This window comes from Lissotriton helveticus, chromosome 5_1 (assembly GCF_964261635.1).
Source record: "Lissotriton helveticus chromosome 5_1, aLisHel1.1, whole genome shotgun sequence".
Lineage (NCBI taxonomy): Eukaryota > Metazoa > Chordata > Amphibia > Caudata > Salamandridae > Lissotriton > Lissotriton helveticus.
In genome coordinates, this window is record NC_136065.1 from 2,123,817,600 (window position 1) to 2,123,838,307 (window position 20,708).

The window sequence follows — 20,708 nt, forward strand, 5'->3', positions numbered from 1 at the left end:
GTAGGAATCCACAGAAGTTCTTACCACCCAGTGTTACCACACTACTGCCTCTGAAAACACTGCCCTACTTGTTGGCTGGGCTCAGTGTCTGTAACAGGAACGGATCAAACCAGGGTCAATAGGAGTCCTCGTGAAGGGTCTCCTGTTGACCTTGGTTTTATTTGTTCCTGACGCGTGACTTGATGCCACCCTGGACTCTACGGGTGTCTAGTTTCTTGAAATTTGCAGGATTTGTAGATTTCTGTGTGTGCTGACTGAGCGAGGGCCCAAAATCCACAGTTACACAAATGACATTTTTTTTCAGTGGAAAAAATGTTACATGTGCATGTTGGGTTTGGGACTTTTTCTTATTGTGGGGTCTAGGGTTACCCACATAAGTGAGGTATCATTTTTATCAGGAAACTTGGGGGAATGTTAGGTGATAGGAAATTTGTGGCTCCACATAGATCCAGAACATTCCAACACAGAAAAAGAACTATCTTTGCGAAAACTGTGAGGCATCTACACCGATGTGCCCTTAATGAATGACACATTTTGTCTACTTGTCAGAAATGTATAGCTTTCTAGCATCACTGATGGGTTTCACACCTGCTTCCATTACAAATTAGTAGTAGGTTGAAAATAGCAGTCTCCTTCTGTGGCGCTCTAGCACTCTTCTCCTGTGACACTCTAGCACTCTCCTCCTGTTGCACTCTAGCCATTGGCTCCAGTGGCACTCCAGCACTCTGCCCCAGTGACATTCCATGTCTCTCCTCCTGTGGAACTCTATCCATCTGTTCCTGTGGCACTTCAGCACTCTACTCCTGTCACACTCTAGCTCTCTCTAGCACACTACTTCTGTGACCCTTTTGCCCTCTACTTCTGTGGCACTCTAGCACTCTCCTCCCATGGCACTCTGGTACTCTACTCTTGTGACACTCCAGCACTCTGCTCCTGTGTCACTCTAGCCCTATGCTTCTGTGGAACTCTAGCCCTCTGCTTCTGTGGCTCTTCAGCACTCTGCTAGTGTGGCACTCTTTCACTTTACTCCTTTGACACTCTGGCACTCTCCTCCTGCGGCACTCGAGCCCTCTCCTCCTGTGGCACTTCAGCACTCTGCTAGTGTAGCACTATTTCACTCTACTCCTTTGACACTTTGGCACTCTCCTACGTAGCATTATAGCGATCTGCTCCTGGGCACTCTAGCCCTCTGCTCCAGTGACACTTTAGCACTCTCCTCCTGTGGCACTCTAGCCCTCTGCTGCTGTGGCCCTCTGCTCCTGTGGCACTCCAGCACTCTGCTAGTGTGGTACTCTTTCACTGACACGCTGACACTCTCCTACGTAGCATTCTAGCCCTCTGCTCCTGTGGCACTCTCGCCCTCTGCTCCTGTGGCACTCTAGCCCTCTGCTCCTGTGGCACTCCAGCACTCTGCAAGTGTGACACTCCAGCACTCTGCTCCTGTGGCACTCCAGCACTCTGCTCCAGTGACATTCTATGTCTCTCCTCCTGTGGCACTCTAGCCATCTGTTCCTGTGACACTCTAGCCCTCTGCTCCCGTGGCACTCTAGCCCTCTGCTCCTGTGACACTCCAGCACTCTGCTCCTGTGGCACTCCAGCACTCTGCTCCAGTGACATTCTATGTCTCTCCTCCTGTGGCACTCTAGCCATCTGTTCCTGTGACACTCTAGCCCTCTGCTCCCGTGGCACTCTAGCCCTCTGCTCCTGTGACACTCCAGCACTCTGCTCCTGTGGCACTCCAGCACTCTGCTCCAGTGACATTCTATGTCTCTCCTCCTGTGGCACTCTAGCACACCACTTCAGTGACACTCTAGCCCTCTACTCGGCACTTTAGCACTCTCCTTCCATGCCACTCTAGTCCTCAACTCCAGTGACAATCCAGCACTCTGCCCCTGTGGCACTCTTGCACTCTCCGACATAGCATTCCAGCCCTCTGCTCCTGGGACACTTCAGCACTTTGCTCCAGTGACACTCTAGCACTCTCCTCTTGTGTCTCTCCAGCCCTCTCCTCCGGTGGCACTCCAGCACTGAAGCACTCTAGCTGTCAGGGGGTTGATCTTGCAGTTAGCTGTGCACCAGCTGTCATTCCACTGCCACCCCCTCCATCTCTGGGCTCCAGCAGTTCAAGCATCTGTGAAATTTCTCTTGTCCTAGGCAGCTTCCTCAATGTCAGAGATGCCATCCTGACATATCCCATCCAGAGGAAAGGAAGCAGGCTCATTTCCTACCATCCTCTGCATGGGTCTGCTGGCTCGGTGGACTAATGCGTCCATTGCAGGGGGCCTGTGTTTGACCTCATGGTCACAGGTTTGAATCCTGGTGGGTCCACTCAGCCTTTCATCTATCTGAAGTCGACAAAATGAATACCATTGAGTTGGATAACAATAAACATCTATTATTCAGTGCCAAGATACCATTGTGGGTGAATGTGTGCTTCAGAAATACACTTGATGTTATGTTATCTACAGGGCTTGGGGGCATATGTATGAAAATCCCCGTTTGCGATTCTGAAATAGCGATTTTTTGAGAACCGCTATTTGAGAATTGCAAAAAGGGATGTATGTAGAAAATCGCAATTTTTTAGTGATTTCTTAGTTTTCCTTAATTGCATTTAGCAAATTGCAAAATCGCAATTAAGGAATACTTTCCCATTCATTTCTATGGGCCAGGAGGCCCCTAGGAATGAATGTGAAGTCATTCTCAATTTGTGATTATCAATCGCAAATTGAGAATAATTTCAAGGGTGCAGGGGTGTCAAAAGGACACCCTGATGTACCCCTGAAATGAACATGTGTGCGCATATGGCGCACATACATGCCCAAAGGGCATGTATGTGCGCCACATGGCACCTTTACAAATGTGCATTTGTGAAAGAAATCTCGAATTAACTCCAACTTCAAGTTGGTAGTAATTTGCGATTTCTTAATGTGAAAACACACAACTTGGGTGTTTCATACATAGCATGTAAGGATTCCTTAAATGCTGACGCAAAATTAAGGAATCGCAAATTTCTCGATTTTAATCATACATCACATTTTCCGAATTTGTAGTCGCAAACGCTGTTTTTTTGCGAATCGCAGCGTTTGCGACTAAAAAAAACGGATGATACATATGCCCCAAAGCACTCACCTTACACTGAAAACATCTCTGCAGAGCCATAGTTCGGTTCTATGTAATTAAGTTGTCTTTTAAAATGTTGGTTATATTAAAATCAATTTAAAAATATTGAACTTTAGACGTCACTTTTACTACATGCATTTTTAAATTTGTCTAACTGTACCCTAATTACCCCTTATTACCTTGGTTGAAACCAGCGGTTTCTGGTTGGCTGAAGGGAGGCCGCCAGCCAGGCTGAACCTACCGCTCCTGTTAAGGGCGGGTGATTACACATGCGTTACAACCCGTGCTTACCCTTGGGTAGCTTGGCACTGAGCAGTCATGCTTACTTAGGAGCAATGTGTACAATAAAAGCACAGCAGACAGTGGTGATACATACACTGAGGGTTACAAAAGAGACTTCACACAAGATGTCTGCAAAAACTTTGTATTAAACACAAATATTCAATTATTATACCATTAACATGAGGTGCTTTTGGCCATAAAACACATTTGGAATTATTACTAGCAATCCTAGGCAGACTTGTAGGATTATGAGATTCACCGTATGTATGTGGGGACAATCCCTAATCTCACCCCCCACAAAGGGAGCACCCTTACGCGGTATGAAACGCTGTCCACCCTAGGCCACCCGGGCAATACTGATGATACAGTCCCACACAGTTGTATGGTGCACCCTGGGTCACAACGATATCAACAATATGCACATATATGCAACAAGAACACTCCTTAGCAGCACCGTGGGCCAGAGCCACGCAGGAAAATCCAACGTCAGATGTGTTGTGCTTTTGACACCAAATCAATGAATAATGCGGTACCGTCCGTAAGTGTAATGAATCACAGGCGGTCTGCAGACTATCACTACCACTTGCACACACTCAATCCGCACTGCTCTACGGTGTGACAGATAACCCACACAGTCCCTACGGAATGCACTTGCACACCTACGTACTCAGCACCCTAATGCGGTGCCACTGGTACCCAGCAGGTCAATGGACGACACCCTCTGCAGACTCGATGGCACCAGCTCCCCCCAGCCTCCAGTTCACCGCAACTGCCTTATACCCCTGGATGGTAAATAACCAACTCCGTCTCCCAGGCACGCTCTCGCACGCAGCAAAGTCACTTAGTCTGGGTCTTCAGGAAGCTGGTGGGATGTGTAGCATGTTTAATTAAGAGGTAGACGTAAACAAGGGGAGTTTAGCAGCCAATCAGGAAGTTCACCCACAGGTCTCAAAACACACCCAACACCACAGGTCAAGAGAGCAACCCATGAATGGGGAGTAACACAAGGGAGCCTCTCGGTAGGATGAGGCACCCCAACAGGCACACAATGAAGATGCCAGGCATCTGGTGCACATTGGTATGAGTCGCACCCGACCCTTCAGTTCTCAATCACATTCAATTTCAAATTCCGTACCTCCCTGGACATGAGGCATTATGACAAGTGCACCTTGAAATGGGTCACACCGGGCACTTCCAGTCACACACAATGAAGAGTTGTGAACTCTGTACCTCCCTGGAAAGGAGGCACCACATCCGCTGTACGATGATCACGTTGCATCAGACCCATCCGTCACACACACAGGTGTAAGCTCAGCAGACCCACATGAGGTAAAAGGTGTCACTACTACATGTACACCCCCACCTTTGAGGATCAAACCCTGTGAATTGGACACTGCATGCAATGAGAATGCAATCGGCGTGTCACACAAGAGAAATGCAACATGATCGAGGAAGCAGGTCACTTTGGATGCGGCAACCAGGGAATTGACTCACCACCAACTAGAAGCTTAGGCGTGTCAGGGTTCCTGTGTTTCGGGAACCACATGCCTTAGATATGGTTAAGATTTATGGTCTTTGCACTAGGTAATTCGGTCTCCAGGCATGTCTTTTCCATGCTCACGCCATGCTACCCGCTGGGATTTAGTAGCCAATATGGGCGCTTGAGAGGGCTCCACTCTCTAGATGTAAGGTAGGTGGTGTTGATACCCCGCGGGTGATCTTTGATGTCCCTGAGATCCCTGAGAGAACAGAACGCTTGCTGACGGACCCTTGCAGAGCACACATCAGACGTCACACTTTGACGCTCTTCAGCCCAGGACAGCTACTATTCAGAAAGGGCATGTGGTCTCCTTCAAAGGCAGTAATCCTGCTTGTGCACAACAAAGTCCTCTGGCAATGTGCACCATTCAGTCTGGTTCTCTGGTTCTATGTCCCCGCAAGTGTATCTCAAACCTTGCTTGTGGGGAGTGCTGTGAGATGTATGTAGGTGAGATGCGAGGAGTGTTGTGAGATGTATGTTGGTGTGACGTGGGAGTGTTGTAAGATGCATGTTGGTGTGACATGGGAGTGTTGTAAGATGTATGTTGGTGTGACGTGGGAGTGTTGTAAGATGTATGTTGGTGTGATGTGTTGTTTTGTAAGATGTATGTTGGTGTGACGTGGGAGTGTTGTGAGATGTATGTTGGTGTGATGTGTTGTTTTGTAAGATGTATGTTGGTGTGACGTGGGAGTGTTGTAAGATGTATGTTGGTGTGATGTGTTGTTTTGTAAGATGTATGTTGGTGTGACGTGGGAGTGTTGTGAGATGTATGTTGGTGTGACGTGACGTTTTGTAAGATGTATGTTGGTGTGATGTGAGAGTGTTGTAAGATGTATGTTGTTGTGGCATGGGGATTGTTGTGAGATGTATATTGGTGTAACACAGGGAGTGTTGTAAGATGAAATAGGTAATTTCTAAAGTGCAACACTCACCCCCAATAGGGCATCTGGACACTGGATCATTGAAACAAGGTATTTGTCACAGCTGACCGTCAGCTAGAGAGCAGCTGAGACTGGGATAAGCCAGGCTTTAAGAAACTTCCTGCAAGTGGCATCATTTCCGGCTCATCACAAGAAGAGAGGGAGCTGATTCTAGGCCTTCGTCCCAACTATGGAGAAGGATCTTCCTCCCCTGGCCTGTAACCTCAAATCTTGAAACTGCAGCAGTTTCTTATTAGCAGATCTTAAGACTGTGAGGGCAGTATGGAACAAAACAGTGTGAAAGGAATGTGGGGCCTGTTTGATGGCAAGCCCGTTAGACTAAAGTTAGAGATTTGCACAGAAATCACTTTTCTCTGAAGAGCCAGTGTAGTTCCCTTAGCCGTTTGTAAGTGGAACTTCGATGAGGAAATTTGAGAGCAAGTCTGACTGCAGCTTTTTGAACAACCAGGACCTTCTTCATCAGGTATGGGGGCATGCCCTGGTATGGAGTATTACAATAGTCAAGCCTTGAAGTGATCAGGGCATGGACTACGCATGAAGTCTGTTTGCTCCAGATGATATATCATCCCACTGGTGACAATCTGCTCTTCACTGAACAAATCATGGAGTTCATTGCCTCAAACTCTGACCAATACCCCATACATAACTTCCTCGGGGATTTTAACTTACACTGGAACAACACAAATTATCCCTTATTGGGCTCCTTCAAGGCTTTCCTCTCCAACCTCAACTTCATGCATGCCTTCAATGGACCTACCCACAACAAGGGCTCCACCCTTGATCTAATCATCCCTAAGGAGATAACGTCAGACAACTTGGTAACATATCACCTTGTGACTGTTCGGATCATTACCAAATCTCTTTTCACATCCTGGAAAAGGTTCTGCTCAGACAAGGTCAACCGCACAAAACCAAACAGCAGGCTTGAAATCTGAGAGACATCAACATTAATGATCTAACATCCATTACTAATAATCTACTTACTCCACCGCCTAACATGACTGATCTGGACGACCCTACGGATCATCGCATCCACACCATGACAAATATTTTTGACACAATTGCACCAAGGCAGCTCAGAAGGATACCGATCAAACAGTCTAAACCCTGGTTCAATTGCTCCTTAAATGAGGAAAGTCGCAAACTATATATAACAAGCATATCCCTAGTGCGAAAACTGATCACCTCAGGGCACAGCTTGACAGCGCCAACAAGCTAACCACTCAACCAATCAACCCTTTGCACCTAAAATACCTTGTCCCAGTGGGGAGGACTTCTCAGAACACTTCACTGAAAAGGCAAGAAAAATTTAACTTGATCTGCAATGCACCTCACCAAATCTGCTGTTTCAGACCTTTCCCTCACCATCATCTTGGCCAACCACAGCGAGAGCACCTACTTCTTACTCCACAGATTACCCTAAACAAACAATGCACCGTGGAACTCTTTTTGACTTCGAGATGTTGACGAGCTGCTCAATTCTATGACTTCATTAAAACCCTCCAATCCCTTTGAGGATCCACTACCCGCAAAGTTCTTCAAAGAGCTCAAATCCGCTATTCTCCCACTCTGGTCCTTGATTCTACATGCGCCTCTCGTGCAGGGTAGAGTTCCTGATTACCTCAAGATGGGACACGTCACCCCCATCCCAAAAAAAGCCAAATGCAGACTTAGCTGATCCTAACAATTTCTCTCCAATTACTAATATCAGGACTTTGGCCAAACTGCTTGAGAAATGCGTTCACACACAGCTCTGCAACCACATTGAGAAGTTTCGGCTCCTTGACTTATACCAGTCAGGTTTCAGAGCGGGTCATAGTACAGAAACGGCCCTAACACACATCATCGATGATGCCTTGAGATCTCTTGACAAGAATATACCCTGACTACTGATCCTTCTTGATCTGTCCTCAGCGTTTGACACGGTCAAACATGAAAATCTGATCGTTCTTTTTCAAAAAAGGATGGGGCTATCGGGCCTTGTCTTAAATTGATTTGCCTCATTCCTACAAAGTAGAAGGCAAAGAATCAACATTAACTACACCCTTGCAACCAGTACCCCGGTCTCAATTGGAGTGCGTCAAGGCTCCACACTCTCGCCCGTGCTTTTCAATCTCTTCATGGAACCACTCCCTAAAATTCTGAACCGCTCTAACATTCAATGCCATATGTTTGCCGATGACACTTGTATTTGTAAATCTCATTTCCAGATGACATCAAAACTGTGCACTTCTAAAAACTCAACAATAGTCAACTCATAATCATCTTTTGCTAAATACTCTCAAGACAGAATTCCTCCTGATTTCAACCCACAATTATTCTGCACCCACTCAAGGCTCGCTCAAACAACTTACAGCGCTCAACTGCACCCCTCATGTTGTTGACGCTGCAAGATCTTTAGGCATAACTCTGGACCAATACCTGAATATGCAAGATCACATCAATGCAACTACTAGAGGAGCCAATCATCCGCTCAACACATTAAGGAATAATCAAGCCATTCATGCCTTCTGGGGACATTCAGTCTACAGTCCAATCCCTAGTTATCTCTTGATTGGATTATGGAATAGTGACCCTAGCTGGGTTACCAAAAGCTAGATTGGCACCTCTAAGAGTCACTCTGAACTCTGCGGCCAGACTCAACACTGGCTCTAGATAACATGACCAGATCACACCAGACCTAATTCAACTAAACGTATTGTCTATCCAAACAGGGATTTGTTTCAAGATAGCCTACCTGACGCACAAAGCTAGTCACTACAACACCCCCGTTTACCTGGCAAAATAATGTGAACTATCTGGTTTGAATCGGACCCTGAGAAGCTCTAACACTCTCATGTTGAAACCTCCCAAATTTGAAATGAAAAAACCTACAATTGTGCCTTCTCTGGTCTTGCACTAAGAATATGGAACGCTCTTCCTCCCAAGATCAGATCTAGCCCCTCTACTGCCTCATTCACAAAACAAGTTAAATAGTTACTGCTGAATGACCATTCACAACAATAGTCCCGAAGCCACCACAACTAGCTTTTATTTCCGGTTGATACTTTTTGAAACCTTTTTCAACATTGTAATTTTGTCTCGCCACGTGCTCCATAAGATTTGTTGCTCTTCTGGTACTTTACATGTCCCACAAGATGGGTTGTTGCTCTTGTTTTTTTATATGTGCTTGTAATGGTTCTTTATTGTGTTGTATTCATGCCTCTGCCTCCTTTCACTTCGACTCCTTTGTACAGCTATCTGATACCAGTATGGGTCATGTTCACGCTTTATAAAACTTTTCAAATAAATAAATTCCTTGGCTTCAGGGGAAGGAACTCAAAACACGTTTTTAGCAGCCGCGGTCCTTGCAGGTAACAGCGTTGGGGCCGTTTAAGGGGAGATTCTGAGGGATGATGCAGAGGGAAAATTAATTTATTTAATTTTCCCTCTACATCGTCCCTCAGAATCCCCCCTAACAAGCCACCACCGTCCTACCGCTGTTACCTGCACAGACCACAGCTGCTTTTTAGGGATATTTAATCACAGAAAACAGATCCCTGAGACTGTAGTACCTAGGTGGTGGATGCATATATTGTTATCAAACTTTACTCCCAAGATTCCTTTCTACGTCTGTAGGAGGAGGGGGCTCGGAGAGATCGTCTGGTCGCCAGTCAGAAGCAGAATGCTGATTATTGTTTCCAGACAAGTAATTTTTTGCCAGTTTGATCTTAGTGGAAAAATACAATTTCTGTGATGGATTTATGATACCTTTTGATAGCTGATATGGGGCCAGATGTAGGTATCCAAATACCGGTCGGTAACGGCCGAAAATACCGATTTTCGGCCGTTACTGACCGGTATTTGGATATAGAGATGTAGGGCATGAAAAAATACAGATTCGGTAATGTTACCGAAACGGTAATTTTACCGAATCTGTAAATTTACAGATTCGGTAAAATTACCGAATCTGTATTTTGAAATGTAGGTAGCACTGTAAACAGTGCTACATGGCTTTAAGGATTCGTTATTCACCACCAACTATTAGTTGGTGGTAAATAACAAATTCCTATGTAAATGCAAATATGTGCCCTAAGGGCATGTATGTGTGCCACATGGCACACATGCACTAATCAGGGGTGCAACAGGGTGTCAAAGTGACACCCTGCCACCCTTGACTATTTCACAATTTTACCGAATCGGTATTTACCGATTCGGTAATTGACATTCATTCCTATGGGCCTCCAGGCCCATAGGAATGAATGGCAATTACCGAATCGATAAATACCGATTCGGTAATCACCGAATCTTAACGATTCGGTAAAAAATACAGAATAATTACCTACATAGTTTTACCGATTCTAAAATACCGAATCGGTAAAATTCGGTATTTTAGAATCGGTAAAACCTTTTTACCTACATCTAGCCCTTAGAGATTTCCCTATCCTCTTTAGAATACTTAGCTCTCCATGCAAGCTCTGTTTTCAGGTTAGTCATTCTAAAACCAAGGAGAAGCAGAACCATGAGGCAGAAAATGTCCAGTTCTTTCGCCTACAAAGGCTCTGATGTGCCAGGCCTTCAAGAGCATCAATTTCCCTTGACTGTTGTTTTTTCATTTATTTGCTCTGTGTTATCTGTGTAGGCCACTGGTCCCAGTGTTTTTATTTTTAGTCCCCTCACTGTTGTCTATTTCTTTGTGGGCTGTTAACCTGTAATTAGCATTGTGTACATTGTCACTCACTGTTGATTTCTCTGGACAGTGCCGTTTTCTTTTAGGAGCCGGCTCGCCTCGTCGCTCGCTCCCTTTAGCGCCAGTCCTCCTCCCCTCCTGGACCGACTTAATGGAGACCGCAGCGTGATCCCATTGAGTACGACCCTCATCCAGCAGCACTCTTGCTGCCTTCACTCAGCAGGTCTCCCTGACTGTGCCACTCACTGCCCCCTTGCTGCCCTCTGCTGCCCCGCCTGGTAGCATTGCTCTGTTTCTCATTGTATTGCCATTGCTTGTCCTTTCAATGTTGTAATTTCTCTTCAATGTTGTTATTTCATTTATTTGCTCTGTGTGATCCGTTAGTCACTAGTCACAGTATTGTTATTTTTAGTTCCCTCACTGCTCTTTATTTATTTGACTGCTGTTACCTGTAATTAGTATTGTGCACATTTTCACTCACTTGTTTTCTGTGTACTCCGCCGTTTTCTTTTTGGAGACGGCTCGCCTCGCCGCTAGCTCCCTTTCCCGCCCATCCGCTGCTCCCACTTCCTGCCACCCAGCACCACTCCCCCTCCCAAGGACCTACTCAATGGAGGCTGCAGGGTCACCAAAGTCAAGCCCGTCTGCACCTGTCTGTGCCTGGACCGCGTCCAGCGCCAGGAACCCTGGCCCTCTCGCCACCCACAGATATTCCACCTGTGAGCTCTGGACCCCAAATGCTGCAACAACTGCTGCTGTTTCTCCTCTCTTTGATCAATATCAATGGTAGGTTCCTTTACACGCCATCACTGTTGCTTCTCCTGCAACTCCGGACCTCCCACCCTCATGGGAACCACCATCACACCCACCTCATTGACTACAACCAACCTGAAACCACTCCACTGCCTCCTGCCCAACTCCCGACCACTCTGCAAGTACGTCTATGAAATCTGGGACACCATCATGTTCATCACCGCCGGTCATCTTTATCTCTGAGACCCGGCTTAACGCTGCTTCCGTTCCCGATATCACCACTACGACTCCCGCCAGCTACAAGATGGTTCACCACAACCGCACCAACAAACATGGAGGCGGCATCACAGTCATTCACAAAGAAACCATCCGCTGCACCACCACTGAAGACAACACCGCACCGATCATGGAACACCTCAACTTCCAAGTCCGCACCAACTGTTGAACAACCATCAAAGACACCCTCAATTACAGACCCCCAGGACCACAGCCGGAATTCTATAACATCATCCCTGACTTCATCGCCCCACTCACCATTCACTCCAAACACTGCGTCTTCCTCTACGACCTCATTTTCCACCTCACCGACCTCAATGACACAAATACCGCCAACCTCCTGTAAAGCATGATCAACAGCTCCCTCACCCAACTAGTCACCAGCCCTACACAGAGCTCAGGACATACACTTAACCCCATATTCACTGCCAGCGACAGAGTCAAGTACAGTACAGTCATGTCACCAAGCTCACCCAGACTGACCACACCATTGTCCACTTCACCATCACAGGATGCCCATGCACCACTGCCAAACTTCCCAGCTCCACCCCCATGGCTGGAACATAATAACAGTGAACCAGTGGACTGACACTCTGAACCAATCTTGAACAGGCTCTCAAGAATTTCTACACCTAGATTACAAACTGCGCCAACAAAGTGGCCCCAATCAAGCCCTCCAAACCTAGGAGATCCACAAAACAGGCCAGCTGGTAAACTCCAGAAACATCAAACGCAACTGTCTAGAAAGGAGATGGCGTACAAGCAAGGACCCTACAGACCGAGCAACCCTCAAGATAGCCCTCAACAATTACCACCAACACATGAAAGACATGAAAAGATGCACCCTGGCCAACTTCGTTAAATCCAGTTCCAATCACAGCAAATAACTCTTCAACTTTGCAACAGAGTTCTTCAGTCCATTAGCTACCGAGAATACCATCACCCTTTCCCAAGAACTCTGCAACACCCTGGCAGACTTCTTCCAAGACAAGATATCCACCATTTACAAAAAATTCGAACCCCAACCCACTGACCCTTTTAATGCATCTTCGCTCCCACTGATGCCATCTCAAATGACCCGCTCACCACATGAGAACAGCTCACCACACAGTACACCACGGCCATCATAAACTCTGTCCAATCAGGATCACCCTCAGACACCTTTACCCACCACTTTTTCAACCTTGGAAGCAAGAAAATCAGCAATGAACTCACCACCATCTTCAACGCATCCATTACCGCGGCCACCTTCACTAAAGAATGTAAACACACATAGGTCAAACCCCTCCTCAAGAGACCCTCAGCCGACCCCAGCGAACTCAAGAACTACTGCCCCATCTCTCTGCTCCCCTTTCCCACACGTTCCTCGAGAAAGCCATCAACCCACAACACACAGGGCACCTGGATAACAACAACGTGCTGGACACCTCCAAATCTGGCTACCTCACCTATCACAGCACTGAAACGAATCTGATTGCTGCCCTTCAACATCAGAACCATCCTCAACAAGTTAGAAACAGCGGCCATGATGCTCCTCGATCCCTCAGCAGTGCTTGACACTGTATCCCACAACACCCCGATCAAGGGACTACTTCAACTTCCACAAGTGCATGAAGAGCATATAAGATGTTTTCTGGTGTGACGCAGGTAGTGTTGTAAGAGGTTTGCTGGTGTGACGCGGGCAGTGTTGTAAGATGTTTGCTGGTGTGACGCGGGCAGTGTTGTAAGATGTTTGCTGGTGCGACGTGGGCAGTGTTGTAAGATGTATGTTGGTGGGATGAGGGGAGTGGGTGCAGGTCAGCTGACAGTTCTTCTTTCACTTCTAAAGAAAGACCAGTGAGCTGAGGACTTTAACCACCCCCTCTCCCCCACCCCCAAACCTGAACCTCCCTGGACAGGACTGAGCCTGCCAGTCAGGACACCAAACACCTCCACACCTACCGAGCTGCTCTGACCTCTCCTGTAGGGGGCGTCTACAGCTCAATCATCCTTCATTGTCTCTTTGAATGCCTCCACCCATCCCCAGTCACCCGCCCCACTTGCAGTCCCTGCTCTTTCTGGCTAATGGAGTTATCTTTAATGAAAAAATAACACCAAAGCAAGCTAAATGTGGAGTGTGAATTCAGCAGGTCTCACCAGAACAAGGAATGTAAATATACCACAATATATACGATTTTTTTCTTCTCACTGAAATTTCAACAAAACGTACATGACATTATAATGCCATTCTATCATTCTTGGCTGTTTGTTTTATTTTGTCAGTGCTGTGAGACCATCATATCCTGCAACTCTTTTAAAATGAAAGTGAAACAAAAGAAAGGTTGCATTCAGGCTTGGTGAAACAGCCTGTTCCATTATCAGCCTTTCTATTAGTTCACATGTTCCTTTGTGTGACCCAAAAAATACCCAGGGAGAGCCGATCCAGATCCAGAAGGGGTGTGATTGGATCCTAGAGCCCTATACGAGCCGAGCCCTGAAACTATGTGTTAGGTAAATAATACAACAAACTACAGAAAATATGATAAAGTCTCTTCAAAGTTCAAAAAAGTGTATTTCTTTAACAATTGGAAACATTGACATTATTAGGGCACATTAAAGCGCTGCACTGAAAACTATTTATTAAAAGTGATAGTTTTGTAGGACTGCTAGCCTGAACTCACATATTTGAAAGTGCTTTCATATGTGATAATGAAGAAATATTTGTTTTGGTGAAATAAAATACAGTTCATCACACTCTCGCACACACACATTCCATCATAGGGCATAAACAAAAGGAGACCTCCGCCAAAATGGCCATTCAGGGGTCCCGTATGCAACGCCGTCCCGACGGGGAGCACAGCCCGATGATGCGGCATGACATCCTTAGGGGTGTGTAAAGGAAACAAGAATGAATCCATCTGATTCCCCTTGTTGTTCTTGCATTCTTGAGATTTGTCCTTCCTCTTGTTGGACCTCACATTTAATAGGAACAGTACCTTCCTGGTTGGCATTTGAAATAAAAATAATTGCCTAAGATCACACAGTTTAAGAAGAGAAGAAGTGATTTATCCAGGTTTTCTGGTTTCACTCTATATAAATCAGTCAGCAAATGAGTATCTATTTGTCTGTCCTTATGTTAAGGCTTTGTTTTTACTTCCGGCGCTGAGTGCATTCTGCTGCAGTTCGTAAAATATAGCGCAAACTCGAAGGGTTTTGGAGGGATTTACATAACCACCGGTTACATTACACAAGGTCACATGCTTTGTTTATAGGCATCAAGAGATTTAGGGGCCAGATGTACAACCAAGATAATTGCGCAGCGCAATTTGCGACTTTTGCGAGTCACAATTTGTGAGGCGCAATTTCCAATGTACAGCAGTGCATTTCACACTGTTTGCGATTCCCAATGAGGTCGCGAATTGCAAGGCTCATTAATATTAATGAGCCTCTCGCAATTTGCGCGCCCATTGGGTATGACAGCCCTCCCAGGGATGGTGACCTGCTGGCCTCAGCCGACCATCATGTCTGGGACTGCTTCTTAATAAAGCAGCTCTTTTTTTTAATGCAGCCAGTTTTCCTTAGAGGAAAATGGGATGCATTTAAAAAAGGAAAATTAAACTTTTCAGTTTCATTTATTGAAGGGCATGCAGTGATCTCTGGGACCACTGCCTGCTCTTAAAAACTTTTTACAAGATACTCCTACCCCTGTGCGAGTGGTTTACCACCTCCTTGAAGTAGGTGGTAAACTGTGAGCATTTTGCGGCCGCAAATGCGGTCGCCAAACACTAGTACGTTGCATGTTGACTCGCTATTAGGAAGGGACGCCCCTTCCTAATAGCGAGAGTCGCAAATACTATTTTGCGAGTCTGGGACTCACAGAATAGCATTTGCACATGCTGTTACCCTTATTTGCGGCCGCAAACAGGAGGTTCTCCAGTTTGAGGCTGCATAAAAGGGTCGTATATCTGGCACTTAGTGATTTGCCCAGAACCACATGAGGTTGAGCCAATGCCGAAACTCAAACCTGGTTCCAAAGTGTCATAACCGGCAGCTCTGGCTGTTACACCAGATTCCAGGGAAAGGGAGGCAGGCAGAACCTATAGCATTTATCACACCTCACATAGCACACTTAGCTATTTTTATCAAACACTAATCATACCACCGAAGCCTACCTAATTAGGCATAGGTGCAACACGTTTTTAATTAAGGGTTCAAGCACTCAAGAATAAATAACTTGCAGTGAGTAGTGTTGGCCCTTTTTAAATCACTTGTTTGATCGCCCTGTATATATAAAAGAAAAACGAACCAGCTCCACTGTAATCAGGTGTCGCAGCACACCCTATAGGCACTCGGCCTATGGGGTGGGACCCCGATGATGAAGCATGTCACCAACTAGGTTGGTGAGTGAGGGGTCTTTTATAAGGATATGCTTTATCCTAAAACAGGCTGAGGCACATGATGCTGAATTGAGCACTTGAGCCCGTATCCAGAAGAACCCCCCTTTTTTGTTCTCTCTGTTTTGAGTAGATACTCCTCCATTGTTTTTGTAATTAATTCTGGGGACCAGGAGTTCTCAACACACATTGATAGGTGTGAAATCCCTTACTCTCTCGTTTGTTATTTAAGGCAGGCAGAAGCCACATGAAAGCTCGGCTCGTTATGGGCTCGAGGTTCCAACAGGACCTCGAGCTGAGTTAGAGCCAGGCTGCAGACTCGTGCCTCACTCACCTATAATGCATATGTGCATGTTTGTTTATATGGTATGGGTAGTATGACTGGGTAAACAACCTTTACAACAAAACTTGTACAACGCACTACCATTACAACGCGGTCATTACAACGCAAACTATTACAACGCATTGCGCTGGAGGGCGCTCTAGGATAGGGAATAGGTTAATTTACTGTCCAATAACCTTCCCTAGTGTCCACGGGGACTGGAATTGGAATAGTAAATTAAACTATTCACTATCCAACACCCAAAAGCACTATGCGTTGTAATGGATTGCGATGTAAAAACCGCGTTGTAAAGGCAGGCGTTGTAATAGCCTGCGTTGTAACGTCATACATCCGTATGACCGGTATAATCCCTTCAGAGACATTCCAGTCTTTCATCCTCACTTAGATTAATGAAATGGGTTTCACTGATTTGCTGACAGGTGACTTGAAAATTACAGTGCTGTAAAATAGCAAATTCTACTGTAGTAATAACCCATTCCATAGATCACAAAACCCCCCCCCCTCTCTTAAACCCAATAATGCCTTGTCGCTTCTAGCCTCTCTGCTCATCTCTTCGATCATTTCCCTGATACCATAAAGCCCTTTTGAACGTTATCATCTTATTACGTTTGATTTATAACAAAGAAACACCAGTAAATGCATGGAACTGTTCCTCAGAATGCAGAAGCCTAAACCTAATAACCCATTTTCCACTTGACTAACCCTTCACCTTGGCTTCCAGGAGTGGTGTGCAATTCACCGTGAAGTGCTTTAACACCTCATCAGGGATGGTAAGTGCTATATAAATGCACATACAATACAGAACTGTCGGCTGTCTGTTCAAATATTTTTTATGGTCAGAAACAGGATGATTCCGAGAATAGAGCTGTTTCAGACTGCAAAAAAGCATTTCATAATGTACAAAAGACAAAATGTGATTTGGTAACTAATCAAAATTCGGTTATGCAATTCTGTATTTGGAAGTGGTGTGCTTAGGGGGTCCCTTCCAAATACCGAATCGCAGTGATATGTATTAATGTTTTATGACCAAATTCTGGTCACAAAATATTAATATTTTACCACCTCCTCAAAGGAGGTAGTAAACCATTTGCAAACTGGTAGAGGTCCCAAAGAGACCCATTCCCCTTTGAGAATGTAAACAAAATATTTTTTTAAGAGCAGGTATTGTTTCCCAAGGACCACTGCCTACTCTCAAAAAATGAATATTAAAAATAACATTTCCTTACGCAAATCCTGTTTTCCTTTAGGGGAAAATGGGCAAAAAAAAAAAAAAAAAAAAAAAAAAAAAAGTTGCTTTATTTAAAAGCACACACAAACATGGTGGTGTGCTGACCCCAGCAGGCCACCTTCTATGTGATGGCTGTCATTTGTAATAGTCGCAAAGTGCGACTTTCCGTATTATTATCCATGAGGTAGGTTGATTTGCGACTCACTAGGAATTGCTATTTAATAGTACAAACTTTTCAAACACTAGAAATTGCAATTTTCTAATTGCGATTCGGTAAGAATCACAATTTGGAAATTGCAGACCTCCTTACACAATCTCTGATAGATTGTGTAACAAGGTCTAAAAAAATGCCAAATAAACGGGCAAGCATTTCTTTGCAAGTTGATAAATGCTTGCCCTTTTATTTAAAAAAAATAAATTCTGGATATTACTGCTTGGCAGCTTAACAGCAGCTCGTGCTGCTGTTTATCAGGGGGGCTGCATGTAAAGATCAAGAGGGCCGTAAGTGGCCCACGGGCCGTACTTTGAGAATCACTGGTCTAGAGAAATGAAAGTCAGACTAGTGTTAGTCTGGCAAATTCACACACCTGTGGGGAGCAGGTGTGTTTGAACCCCTGAGGCGATGAAGATGAGGCAACTGCACTAGGTTTACACCGCAGGGGCAGTGCAGCTGATTAGTGGCAGAGAAGACATAGCAGCATCATGTCAAACGGATTGGAGCTGGAAAGCTTGAAGAACTCTCGTACTAAGCTCGGCCAATGTGGAACGGACTCCCAGCTGCCCCGGATCAATAGATTGCTCGGCCAAGCTCAAATGAGTGATCTTTTAAGCAAGTGAACCGGGATGTCTTCTATCCGAGGGCCTCCTACAGGAGCTGTCACAAACCGTGAACATCAGTTCCACAAACAAATCCAGTGGCGGCTCCTGCGTTAGGGCAGAGGAGCGATGCCCCATTGCTTTTCAGAAGCGTAAAAATGGAAAAATAAAATGATGATAACAGAATATTATTACCATTTTATTTTTCCATGCTGAGGCAGTTTTGCTTGGCGGATTGTGCTGCTCTGCTCACAGGGCGGGGGGAGAGGTGGACACATTGTAAGCGCGCATGACTGTTTGGCAGGCCCACTGTTTGGCTGGCCGTCTTAGGCCTGCCAAAGATTCAGGCACACTTGGCATGTTCTCCGCCAGACTGTATTACAGCCTGGATGGAGAACACGCACAGGCTCATAGTTCCTGTCTGAGCGCTTAACTACGGTGCTCAGAACAATCACAATGCTCATGACAGCAGTGTTGTGATTGGCTTAGGGGAGCCTGTGTCCTTCTTGCGAATATTCCGTCTGGGTGCGGAAGGATGACAGAGGAGAGACGCAGTGATGAGGTAAGTTTATTTATATTTTTATACACCACCGGCCCACCACCCACGATCTGTGCCAGCTGCCACTGAACAGATCTCACGTTTTTCAGAAGCCTACTCAAAATGACTTTGTTCTTTCAGCACGCACCACCCCTAGCAATACAACCTCAGTACTATTTTATGTTGTAACTAGCAGCCAGTCCCGACGTTGTCCGGGGATGAAATAGAATGTGTGCAATGGTTGTAATAGGCAAGCAAAATGTATTTTAAGATTTCACGGTATACAACATTTTTAGTTGCGTTCTTTATCAATGAGCTTGCAGGTCTTTTACCTGTTTTGTGAAGTTGGTCATATACGGTAACGTTACTTGGTAATTTCTGTGCAATATGGGCGTCCGTTTATGCATGCACTGTTAGGAAGAGCGTTCGTGATATGTGCCTCCTCCGCGGTAACGTTTGCAGCTTGTGGGTGCTGTGTAGTCCGTTGGTTATAGAATCCCCGACAGCGTTGTGGCCGACGTTGTGTGGCTGTTGTAAATTCGTTTACTCTGAGACTGCTGTGCGTGACAGCGTGCTTGCGAGGCCTGCGCGTGTGTGAAATATCACTTTGTGAAATGTTTTTAATGGCCGCTGGTACGATGACTCGCCTTAAGCCCCGCCTGAGCCCCGGAGCAATTTGTGAAAACGTGTGGCGTTTCCATCCGCGAGCGTGTTTGTCTGCTGTAGTTGAGGGCAGTGTCGAAGTGTGTGATCCTCGCTGGTAGGCTGACTGGCTTGAGCCCCCGTCTGAGCACCGGAACAAAATGTTAAGGCGTGAGCGTGAGTTCCCGCTGTAGTTCAGGGCACTGAAATTGGTAAGTGTGTAATCTCCGCTGCTACGTTGCCTCGCCTCCACCCCCGCCTGAGCCCCGAAGTATTTCTGCACCCCATTTACCAGTAATGCCGCGTGAATGCCGCGCACCGTCAATGCCGCGCCCATTGTTGTTTGGCCACGCCCCTCTCACAAAACCCACGCCCACAAGGGAGTACTGTGAAGGGTTGTTTTTACCGCGACCATCGCTGACAGCACAACGCCCACGCCCACAAGGGACTACTTTACCCCTAAGGTTCTTTTACCTTTGTAAGGTCTTTGGTGGGCAGCTGTATAGCCTATGTCCATCTGCTGCAACTGTCCTTTCTAAAGCTGTATTGGGTGTTGTGATTGGTGCTGTACTTCTTGAGCTTACCCGCCTCAAAGGTTTGGCCTCTCTCTTTATAATAGTAGAATGGATATACAATATTTGTCTTTAGGCTTCCTATTGGTTAAAATCCAGAAACAATAGCCGTGAACTAGAAAGGGTAAGTAATTTGTTTTATAACATCATTCTCATGCGATTTGGAAATGCTAGCTCTATGTTCAAAGACCATTAACAGTCATTTTCGCCACTTATGATGAACCAGAACATCGCATCACGCTCAAATCCACTGCTAATGCACTTAAGGCACGGCCTGGACCAGCAGGCCTGCCGGCGTAATTACCCAGGCTGACATTTCTGAATTAGAACATTCAGGATTGGGCAATTACCTTGAGTGGCAAGGCCAGGTGTCCTGAATTCACATCTTCCTGTAATTAATAAAATGTGGTGACGTTCACTGTACACTATGAGGTATATTATCAAGAACGGTGTTAAAATTATCGCTGCATTAGCGGCAGGAAACTGCCGCTAAAGAGGCGATAATGGGCTTGATAATACGCCGTAGAGAATTCCCATAGAAGCCCAGATTCACAGCAGAACATGGGCTCTATGGGAATTCACAAGGACATATTAGGAAGCCCATTATCACCGCTT